The 12,032-nt window shown below is 35.2% G+C and overlaps 1 pseudogene across 1 annotated transcript; it reads right to left on the reverse strand.

The window, feature by feature from the left end:
* Positions 1-267: 267 nt before the first annotated feature.
* LOC137728392 (WAT1-related protein At4g08300-like) lies at positions 268-2,336 on the reverse strand (annotated as a pseudogene). The gene is made up of 7 exons (XR_015952027.1): positions 2,070-2,336; positions 1,878-1,940; positions 1,680-1,796; positions 1,361-1,589; positions 979-1,137; positions 743-894; positions 268-638 (listed from the first exon to the last, which is right to left on the reverse strand). The product of XR_015952027.1 is annotated as a WAT1-related protein At4g08300-like (transcript).
* Between the last annotated feature and the right edge of the window lie 9,696 nt (positions 2,337-12,032).

Below are 12,032 nucleotides of genomic sequence, written 5' to 3' on the forward strand. Positions count from 1 at the left end.
AATGTGCAGCTTTCCCATTTCATTAGGCATTTTGTAGATGTTTTATAGTTAATAAGTAGTCATGTAAAGTAAATCTGGGTGGCCTAATCTAGTATGAAGGCTTTTGTCAAGAATGATATTTGGCAACAAAATTATTGAAATATCAATTTTCCTTTTTAAATGAATAGCAAAAATTTTCTTATGCAGGATGATTGGGATGTGCTAGTTCTTGAAGGTCATTTCTAAGCATCTTCTCCTTAACTACATTCGTTGGTAGGTCTGATGACGTTTCTCATGAAGTTAAAGCTTAATATGATATATGTTTGATTGTATCGACCTTAATCTGCTAGCACTCAGTACTTAAGCCATCACATACAAACCAATACAAAAAAGACATTCATTTAGCTAACTTGCTACTTGCTTTATTTCCTATTACATTGTTCCGAATGATAGGATGCATACTCTTAACCAACAGTTGCATCCTCTTTCTCAAGATCTATTTGGAGGACCCTGTACTTGTGTCCATTTGTATCTTGGGTTTCATCTGCTCATTACTAGTTAATATAGTTTGCTCTTGCGACCTGATAACATTTTGATCTCTATCTTTGCCCCATAAAACCATGTAGAGACCGATGGTGATAATGACTGCTCCCAGTATTCTGAGTGAGAGAAATATCAAATTAGACACCTATTTAAGTAGATTGAGTGTGTGTGTGTGTGTGTGTACATGTTGCTTGCAAGTCTGACATTACGGTGCTTCTACCTGCCAGCGTGCAGTCTTTCACCAAGGATGAAGTATGCCATAACTGCCACCAATACCGTTGCAAGGGGACTGAACATGGTCACGAAAACTGGTCCTTTTTGTTTTGTGCACCACAGTTGAATGAAGACCGTTATACCTGAGCATATAACTCCCTGTCGTTTTTTTTATCATGCAAAGTATACTGTTAATAGCTACTTAATAAATTAGAATTCTAATCGTATCATATATTTACTTACAGCATAGATGATGGACCAGAAGTCATTGTTGTATGTAATACTCCATGCTGCCCTTTTGTGTTGTATTGTTACTGTGAAAACAGCCGATTGTGCTGCCCCAATACAATTTATCCATGTGGTTAGTGACAGTTGTGCAGGATATTTCTTCAGTGTGATTGCCTACGGATAGCAGAATATTTACCGTAAATGAAATTTCTTGCAGTACAATACCATCTAGTAGTTTTACATTGATTTAATTTCTTTTTTATCATAATGTTTTTGTGCAGCCGATAATGCATGGATAGTTTGTTGTGTTGCTATGAATTAGGCGGACTCTTTGCATACCCATAAAAAGGCAGGTTTCAAGTAGATTGATAAGTGAACTGGTATATCCAATGAGTACCTGCATTATGAACCATGTGGACCATGATATACAACTTCCAATGAGAAGGATTGATCCCTTCGTCCAGTTTTCGTGAACAGAGTTACTTGTGATGTGTATTGGAGCTCCTGGTGAGCTTTGCACGGCAGGTCCTTTGTACAAGGTCATGGTCATGGCTCCAGCCAAAGATATTAAGGTTCCGAAGATTTTAGCTATTCCACGGGGATTCCTAACATCTACAGCCTCCATCCTACACGTGATGTGCATTGAAAAGTGTTGTTAAAAACAAGAGAAAGATGTATATTTGCGTTCAGGTGTTCTTGAACTTTTAACGCCCCACCTGAGTATGACTGCAATTATAAAAGTTAGGGACGGAATGGTGTTGGCGACCGATGTGACAAAGGTTGGAGACGTGTACTTCAAGCTCGCAAAATACATATTAAGGGTTAAGCTAACCCTGTTGTCATCAAATGAAAAAGGTTAGTATTTTCCTGCTTCACTCAATTCATGTTAATTGAAAGAAAAGTATTATCCTTACCCTAGCAGAGAAAGTAAAAATATCTCCAGAAACACTGCTAGTGTCAACTTTGGCCTTACTTTTCTGCAGGGAAACAGAAACGATAATTCAAATGGTAAACCCTCACAATGCTGAGACTTATTAATCGAATCTATTCAATGTTTAAATGCACTCTAATCGTTTAGTTCGTGATAGCAGGTTAGAAAATTTTACCTTTCAAGAAAATAGGCAAATGGAAACATCACTAAGCCACCTACTATATGTCGATAAGTTACGAAGACATGAGGGTTCATCCCGTGATCGAAGGATGCAGCTGTAATTAAGTAGAGAAATGTATAACCGATCTGTGCCAAAACCATGAGAATGTGCGGCTTGAATCTTGCGAAGCCCATCCTGTAACAGGTGCCACAGCTCATTAACTACAATATATATTTCTGCTACTCGTTTCCAGTTTATAATCAAAGCAATTACGCACTAAATTCATTCGTATTTGTGAATGTGGTTCTGTTCTGCTTATGCTCGCATGTTGAGAGTATCCCATTCTTTGTAAATTCTTGCTCAGACCATGATTTTTTGCCATGAAAATGACAAGCACAAGTACGGTTTTATTCTTTTTAATGTGCTAGTTTAGCTACTCTTATTATATTCCTGAAACCAGAGCCCAACATTTCTTCAACCATCTCTTTAGCAGAGCGTAGTTCAAAACAAAACCGACGGCGGCAATGTCATGTTGAGTCCTGTCAGGGCATTTCAAGCATTGCCCCTAGCTTGTTTACTAATTTCCAATAAAATTTTGTTTCTTTCTTTGGCCTAAATTAGGTTCGATTGAACTTTGTTCTGTAAGACTGAATGTTTATGGTTTTTTAATGAAGTTATTAATTGTTTTTATAATAATTAATTAACTTGTTAGATTGAGAGTGAGTTTTGACGCAACAGAAATGATGCTCCTTTGTAACAAAAAAGTCATGGGTTGGAGATGTAAAAACAGCCTTTTTGCAAAGAAAAGGTAATGCTGCGTATGATAGATATTCCTCCTCCAACCCTCGCAAAACGGCAAGTCTTGCTAGCTTTGTGTTGTCCTTCAATTAACTTGTTACATTAAATGGAAAAGGGTAAATATCATGTATTTACCCTATTGTACAAATCAGAAACATTATGTGGATATTTGTGTATTTGATATATGTATTGGAAGCAATTTAGAAATTAGCAAGGAATTAATAATGAATTTGTTTCCGTACATTGTGTTTTAATAGTGATTTAGTGACACAATATAACACGTGTCTTTGTGTGGAGAATAAGAATTGTTCTCTTCCAGCTCTTCTCTCATTAGTCATTTCCCTCCAATCGTTTACACAAACTGGACTTATTCCATCTTGCTGTTGTAAACTTCTTCCAAAGGATTCTGCAGAATTATTCTTTGGCCAACATGCACAAATACTACCGGTTATAGATTTTTGATCGAAAATAGAACTAGAGGGGCGCTTAATCCTGGTTTACATATAGCTAATTGTCTGTCTAGTATTCCTGCTGTTTGATTTTTGGTTAAAAGTTTGTGACCAATTCTATTTGTGCATATTTTCCTAATTCTATTTATGTTGCGGAAAAAAAATCCGAAGAAGTAAAACAGGAAAGAAAGGAATAGCTTTGTAGCTTCCTTTTGTTGTTGGCATCTGCATAGATAGAAATCTATTTTTTATTTTTTAAAAAAAAATAAACGATATTATCTAGGGAGGGGATGGGTAAGCCTTATTTTACAATGGGTTAGCAATAATGTGATTTAAATTTGCCTTTGGTGAAAATTGAAGCTAAGACTTCTCATTCACAAATGAAGAAAAATACCACTACACTGTAGTACTAAGTGGCTGCACAAATAGAAATTGACGTTACATCATCCAAGTTCTTGAGGTAATCGTTCCTTTTGTCTCCATCATTTGTCAGCCATTCTAATAATCCTAAGTTAAAATCATAAAATATACCCACACGTATTGTGATTGAAGTACCATTTTCCTGCTCCATACCAAAAATTGGTACATTTTTCTTGCTGGTAACGTTTTTTGTATATGATGATTTTGTAGCTCCGTCGTGCGTTTATTTACTATCTATATGGATATATCTTATATAAGTTTTATAACTCTTGTATGCACATCAGTACATCATATCATGTAGGATAGACTGATTGTGTGAGAGGCGGGCCGGTGTTGCATACGTGGAGTGTTTAGTAAAGTAATTTCTAATGGGAATTGTTATTAGCACTTCAAAAATCTCATTTGACACTCTAAATTTTCTATAATTAGAAAGAAAAATACACTTGTGAGGAGTGTAAAATGAGATTTTTGGAGTGCTAATAACAATTCATTTTCTAATTAATCGGTAATATAATTGGATGTTTAATTGTTTCAAATTAACTTTGACGAAACCAATGGAGCTTTTAGGAATTTGGTTTCTTCCCCCATTTTTACAATAAAAAGACGCTCAACATACCAAACAAAGAGCATCACAGATTGTGAGAGGCTGTGAAAAATAGGGAGGTAAAACAATGAGGCAAAGAGAGATGCTGGAATTTAGGACACCCCAACACCCATCGTCAATGGGTTCGGGGACAAACACTTGGGGTGGTGCTTCTCCTTTGTTGGCAAGAAACATACCTAAAGAGTCACTTGAACAGAAGTATCTCAGGCTCAACACGATTCGAACGCGCGATGAGATCTTCCCGGCTAAGGATGATGAGTTTGACAACCTGCCTAAGACTCCTCCGCATAAACAAGAGTGTCCTCCCACGCTGAGCAGAAGCAGAAAACAATATATAATGAAGCTTTTGTTCACACCAAAGAGGAATAAGAGAACTACTACGAGGACCATGGATACTGCTACACTGGGTTGGAATTCGAAGAAGTCGTGGTTTCCTCGAATGGATCCGAAAAAGAGGTGGCCTCAAGGTTGGTGTTGATTCCATCTTTGTCGTGCATGGCAAAGTTTGGAAGAGAAAATTGGAGAGCGGAGGCAAAGCATGCTTCGATTGGCCGGATTTACTTAAATTCTTGGTTGAGAGATTCTTGTGCTTACTAGACAGGTTATTGAATTTGATTTGCATTAAACCTATATATTTTGGTCCATAGATGTATCAAATAAATCAATGACATAAGTACCAAGTAACATATAAATGATGAACTGTATACCCTTTATTTGGCACATTTGGATAACTAAACAATTTCTGTTTTGAATAATTTTTTGTAAAGATGATCTTTAAATGAAGTTTAAGCATTTGAATGGTTCCGATTATCAAATTTCTATAATGAATAAACGTTATCTATAAGTAGGGCAATGAGCTCATCCCCAAGACAGAATGCAAATATTATTCGCTTTGAAAAACAATCTAGAAGATGTTTTTAAAAGCTGCTAAAGTTATTGCAAAGTTCATATCTTCGATAATGCGATCTATTTTTTGTTACATTAGAAGCAATCGAATGCGTAATAGATGTTAATCTTAACCAATGTGATTCCAAATCCATTATCGAAGATGAACTGTACTTGCCGCCCGTACAGCGCTCAACAATGTGATTTTTTTTAATTAATTACCTAACAATATAACATGCAGATAGCGATGATTCCAAATCTATGTTTCAACAATGATTTAGTATTATAGTAGATTTGAACGTATTTAAGTTGGCTAAAATATGTTACTTTTAAGTATCGAGTAACTTCTAAACATCGATTTTCTTATTGTTACTCCCGTAATTTATTATTGAGAAATAACCAGAAATATGATATTTCTTAGTCTTGAGATAGAAATAGGATAAACCGACTATGCACCATACACACTATGCACGGAATTGAAATTACTAAAATACCCATATATAAATACTAAAAATCATTAGCCCATTGCATCACTTTTCTCATTTGGAAGAGATGGATGTGGAGAGAGCTTTGTGAGCTTTGGGTTTCTGGGTTGAACTTAGATTTCAAAAAGAGGGAAGTCCACAGAAAGGTGAGAAGAGTGAGTTGGATTTTTGGCTGACCTCATACCTCTGATTTCGAACAAAGGGATTCGAGAGAGAGGTGAGAGGAGTGAGCTGGGTTTTGTACTATATTTTCTGTTTTGGTTAGAAAGTTTCATTTTTTCCGATGACTGAAGCTTCAACAATCATAGTAAGGTAGGGTGTTTAGTTCCAAGTTTCTACATCAATGATTTATGGAATAAATGGGTTGTTTGCAAGATGAGTTAATACTTAGAAGTTAAATTAAGGTTTGTGTTTCATGTTGGGGCCTATGGGTTGTGGAATAAACTTTACTTTTTGACGTGCTACAAAACAGGGATGGAACAATTACTGATTCAAGTGTTTAATTGCAGAAATTTGTGAAATTTTTTCCATAATGTGCATGTGGTGAGTATATGGAGTACATGACTATAACTTAATATGAGAAGCGGGGAATGTTCACTAGTTATAAGTACGTATGTTGGGCCCCAGAATTTGGCGAGTATGACCATAACCTAGTTGGCCTTGGCGAAAAACAAAATTAAGAAAAAACTTAGAGGACGTTAAATGTCATGTGTGTCCATGAAATAATGACAACGAGTATCATGTTTTCCATGTGCATGGTTAAGGGATGGTTTACATACGTAACAAGACTTTTCAAGCTGCCATGGTAACCTTATACACGTAACAATTATGTTTTAATTGTATCCACTATACCAATAAATTGCCGTTAAAGTTTCTCATTAATGCAAAAGTAGCTCGTTGCTCGATCTTCAGTTCTGTGCGTATCATGTGCATGTATTGTACATACGATGTGCATGTGGTGTGCATATAGTGTATATGGTGGTGACGCACAAGTGATGACGTCATTTTTCTAATTTCGAAAAGAAATCTCTAAGCTCTGGGTTTTTGGGTTGGCTTAGATGTATGAGCATATCATGTGCATGTCATGTTCATGTCACAGGAAATAGATGATTTTTAATGGAATTTCCAAAATCTAGGTTCAGGTCAAAGGTTTGTAAACTACAAATCTCTAAGGGATTTCCGGATAGGCCCCCACATATCCCCAAATGTCGTTAATTGCACGATGGATGTCTACAACTAAACTGACGTCGTTGCACATATTGATACATATAACAAATACGAGATTTTCTTCAAACTTAGAGGGAGAAGGCGTTTATTGATGGAAGAGAGAGAGATTGTAGCAGAAAAATGGGATCTTCAGTTTTTCATAATGGATTTTCTTCGACATCTAAAAAATTTTTGTACTACATATTGGTTTTGACCCAGAAGGGTTTTGAATGGGATTTCGAATTTGAGGAAGAAATCCCCAATCTACAACTGCAAGCACATAATGTGTTCATTTCCCAAAAGGGCCAATCAGCAAATACAAACAATCTCCAAATAAATCAAATCTTCCAACTGGGTCTTCGAGTTTGGGGAAGAAGATGATGATTTGAGGAAGAAATCCCCAATCTGCAACTGCAAGCACATAAATGTGTTCATTTCCCAAAAGGGCCAATCAACAAACACAAACAATCCCCAAATAAATAAAATCTTCCAACTAGATTTTCCCGTATCTTTTACTAATCTAAGAACATCCAATAAATATCAATTTTAGAGAGAGGAAGGAAGGGAGGGTAGAAAGAGTAGAGAGAGAAATAAAAAAAAAAAGAGGAAATAACCCATTTATATACGAGGACAATTTGGTCATTTCAAGGTGTAGGAAAAATCATATTTTTGTCCGATTGTTGTGCGTGTGCATGACGTGTGCATATTCAAAAAAATCCTATTTATATCCCAAGATTAAGAAAATGTTGTTTTTTTTTTTTTTGTATCTCTCTTTATTTAGGGCAGTATAATCAAAACATCACTCAAATAAAAAATAATAATAACTTTGCTTAAATAATCAAAATTCTTCAACAAAATGTTTTAAGATGGTTCCCCTTAAGATTAGATTTGTTCTTATCTGAGCATCGTTGTTTTTGTTTTTTATGCATCTACAACCCCAATTAGTAAAATAGAAAATTTCATTTTAATCCTTGGTAAAGATGATTTTTTGATTAAAATCATGAGTAAGATCAAAATTTAATTTTAGTCCCTTGATACATTAATAACCTCATTTATTAATTATATTTTGATTTTTTTAATTATTTCTCTTTTTCTTCCTAATTTTTAATGTATTAATTTTATTTCATTATAATTATAATTTTCATTTCATTTATTGTAATATATTTTGTTGTAAACATTTAGATAAATTAGTTTTTGTTATACAATATATTTTGATGTACTTTGTCTTCTTCATTTAGGTACATTAAATTCATTATAATACATTTTGGTACATACATTTCCGTACACACATTTCCGTACATACATTTTGATACAAACATTTAGGTACATTAATTCAATATAGTACATTTCAATACTAACATTTCAGTGCATATATTTCAGTACACACATTTAGGTACATTAATTTAATATAATACATTTCGGTGCATATATTTTGGTACATACATTTTGGTACTAACATTTAAATACATTAGTTCAATATAATATATTTATGTACACACATTTCGGTACTAATATTTAGGTACATTAATTGAGTCTTTCAAGTTTGAAGAATGTTAAATAAAATTAATAAATTAAAAAAATCTTTTTGGATAAAAAAATAAACTAAAATTTGTTTATTAATAAATTTAATAATGGAAGACATTAAATAAAATGCACATTAATTATTTTGAATTAAGGACACATTAAGGAATTATAATCAATGTGTAATCTAACACCAGGTTTATTTTAAATTTCAATATTCTTAAAGGATTAAAGTTAAAAAAAAAACCCCTTAATAAAAAGCCGAAGGAAGAACAGATTAATTAACATATTAGTAAACATGATGTAACCTTATATATAGCATTTTCTGTTCACCCAAATTTCATTGCAATGACTTTGCTTATGCATGCTCCCACAGCACAACATGATTTATGTGTTATTTCAATTTTGAATAAATTCGCTTATTTGGATGAATAAATTCATTTATTTTGAAGAATAAAATGGAGAAGCTCATCTCAAACAGAAGTGACTTGCAATATGCACCTGAATGTTACATATTAGGCCATCATCGAGGGTTGGCCAGAGGGTTCGTTTTAGCCCTCTCGCCCTCCAAGAAATTAATATTTTAATGAATAGTATAGGGTCATATTTGCCTCCGTCTCCAACCGAGGGCCAAAGAGCCATAGGGCTCGTTTTAGCCCTATCACAAAAAACCGTCTCCAGCCGAGGGCCAAACATAATTTATTATTTAAAAACTACAAATTAAATTCAAATCCAACGACTAAGTGACGTCAGCTAGCCGTTGGATTTGAAATTTTCTTTTGCTATAAATAGGGTAGATATTGAGCTATAATTAACACAACTTTGAATTCAATCCATTTCAATTCAATCTCTTTCAATTCAAGTTTGCAATGAATTCCAACTTTGGATCCTCTTCGAATTCCAACTGGGGGTCCTCATCCAATTCCAAATTGGAAGCAAAATGGGTGCAAATGAGACGAGAAAATGAGGAGTCTGATGAAGAAGTTCAAGTAAGGTGCAACAAATAAAACAAAGCAGCAGCCATGGCTTCGGCCATGGTGTGTCAACCAACTAAGGAACAACCTCAATGGGGTGGCTCTATTGCTGGTCGCTCTTACAAACCACGAAACTAAGCGATGTTGCATGCCAATCCGATAAACAACTACTTCAACCCCAACTTGGTGTACACAGAAGAGGATTTCAGACTTCGCTTCCTGATGAGGCGTCATGTTTTCGAGCGTTTACTTTGTGATTTCCAGCAGGTTAATCCATACTTTCGACAGAAGCGGGACAGAACAGGCCGCCCTGGTTTCTCACCTTATCAGAAGGTTACTGTTGCACTCCGAATGATGGCCTATGGCTCCCCAGCTGATTCGATAGATGAAACCCATGATATGTCTGAGTCTACATGCCTTGATACTCTTGAACAATTTTGTGCACAATTGTTCAAGTTTACAAAGACGAGTTCCTCCACGAGCCAAATCAAGAAGATCTGAATCGGCTCATTCGCAAAGTTGAAGACCGTGTGTTTCCGGGCATGATAGGGTCATTAGACTGCATGCATTGGGATTGGAAGAACTATCCCACTGGATGGCAAGGAGGCTTTAGCGAAAGGTCGAGAAAGCCAACTGTTGTGTTAGAGGCGATTGCCTCATATGACACATAGATCTGACATGCTTTCTTTGGAGTCTCTGGATCCCAAAATGAAATTACAGTTCTTGGGCATTCACCCCTCTTCAATAACTTGACGGAAGGTAAAACATCTCAACTTGACTACTACATCAACAATCGTCAATACAATACATGGTATTACTTGGTATATGACATCTACCTAAAGTGGGCGACACTTGTCCAAGCAATTCCAAACCTTCGGAATGATGCAGAAAAGTTGTTTACCTTACACCCCAAGAGGCATACCGGAAAGATGTTGCGAGAGCTTTCGGTATTCTACAAATACGGTGGAAGATCATTAGTGAACTGGCAAAAGGGTGGAGTCGAGAAAATTTAGACTCCATCATGATGTCTTGCATCATATTGCACAATATGATAGTGGAGGATGAGTGAGATGGGTATATTGATGGAGAGTCCGATGACGACCAAGAAAATCCAAATAGGTCAAGAAGGGCTCGTGCAAAAATATATGATGGGCCTAATTTTCCTTTCAATCCAAGAACTAATAGTATCTCTATAAATGAGTACACGAGGCTATAGAATGATACGTTCTCATGCCACAAACAAGTACCTACAACAGGATCTTGTTGCACATCTTTGGGCCAAAAGAAGCATGGAGTAGGCGTTTAAGTTTTATGTTGTTAAATGTTTTTAAAAAGATTGTTTAAGTTTCATGTTGTTAAATGTTTTTTTTTATGTTGTATAATTTGTATGTTGGTTAATGTTATTTAATGTTGTTTCATATTGTTTAGTGTTGTTTCACGTTACTTAATTTAATTTAATGTTGTATAATGGCTTCAGAAGTTATAGGAAAAAAATACAATTTAAAAAAAATACGAAACAAATTTTGTGAAATAGAAGTTATACGAAGAAAAAAAATGAAACAAATTTTGTGAAATAGAAGTTATAGGAAAAATTTTGTAAATAAAAAATAATAATAAAACTGTTAAAAAAAAAAAAATCAAATGCAACGGTTAGCTGATGTCAGCTAGCCATTGCATTTGAATTTTAGGTTAAGGATTCCTCTCGGTTATAATGATTTTTCTGGCCAGCCCTTTCAGATTCCGTGGGGCCCTCTCAGATTCCACGAGCCCTCTGGCCTAGCCCTCGGTTGGAGACGGTTTTCGAACTATTTTCGGCCCTCTGGCCCTCTGAACTCTCCGGTTGGAGATGGCCTTACCACCTGGAACTAGACCTAGGAATCTATAAAGTTTCACTATTTGAAAGCATCCCATTTACTGACTTTCATAAACTTGGCACTGACAAACCACAGCTGATCAAGCAGATCATAGGAATTGCCCGAGAATTTGGTTTTTTCCAGGTTTGCCATACTTCTCATTTCTTTTTTGGTAGTGATTTTCACACCCTTACTTTTTCCTTACGTGCTTCTCTTCTTGTTTCTGTCAGTCCTTGATTGTTCTTTGATTTATCAATCTAAAGCTAGAAAAAAGAGCATCGTCGATGGGAGAAAGAGCTTTATTTTTGTTTTTATGGGTTTTATTTGAATTAAAAAGGCTGATTTACATATCGAATATTTGATTTGCAAATGCAGTTGATTAATCATGGAGTTCCGGACAGTTTTCTGCAATGTGTCCAAGGAGTTTTTTGAGCAGCTTTCTGAAGACAAAGCAAGCCTCTATTCTGAAGATGCTAAGAAAAGTTGCAGATTAAGAAACAGTGTTGGAACCAAATTTGCGAATCCTTGTATTTGTAAAAGAACAAACAACCATGAGTAAGTCAAAGAGTCAAAGGCTTTCCTACGGTCAATTAGTAAACAATATTAAAAATCAAGCAGTAGTCAAGAGAATAAGCGTAACACAGGGATGAAGGGTGTATTTATACAAATCAAGTAGAGGACCTTTTAGGATAGTAGAACCCTTATTAAATTGATAGTAGAACCCTTTTTAAACTGGAAAATCCCATAAGATATCTAGAAAGTAGATATTGTATCCTCTTATGA

The sequence above is a fragment of the Pyrus communis genome, chromosome 10 (genome assembly GCF_041283825.1).
Source record: "Pyrus communis isolate YQ-2024b chromosome 10, ASM4128382v1, whole genome shotgun sequence".
NCBI lineage: Eukaryota > Viridiplantae > Streptophyta > Magnoliopsida > Rosales > Rosaceae > Pyrus > Pyrus communis.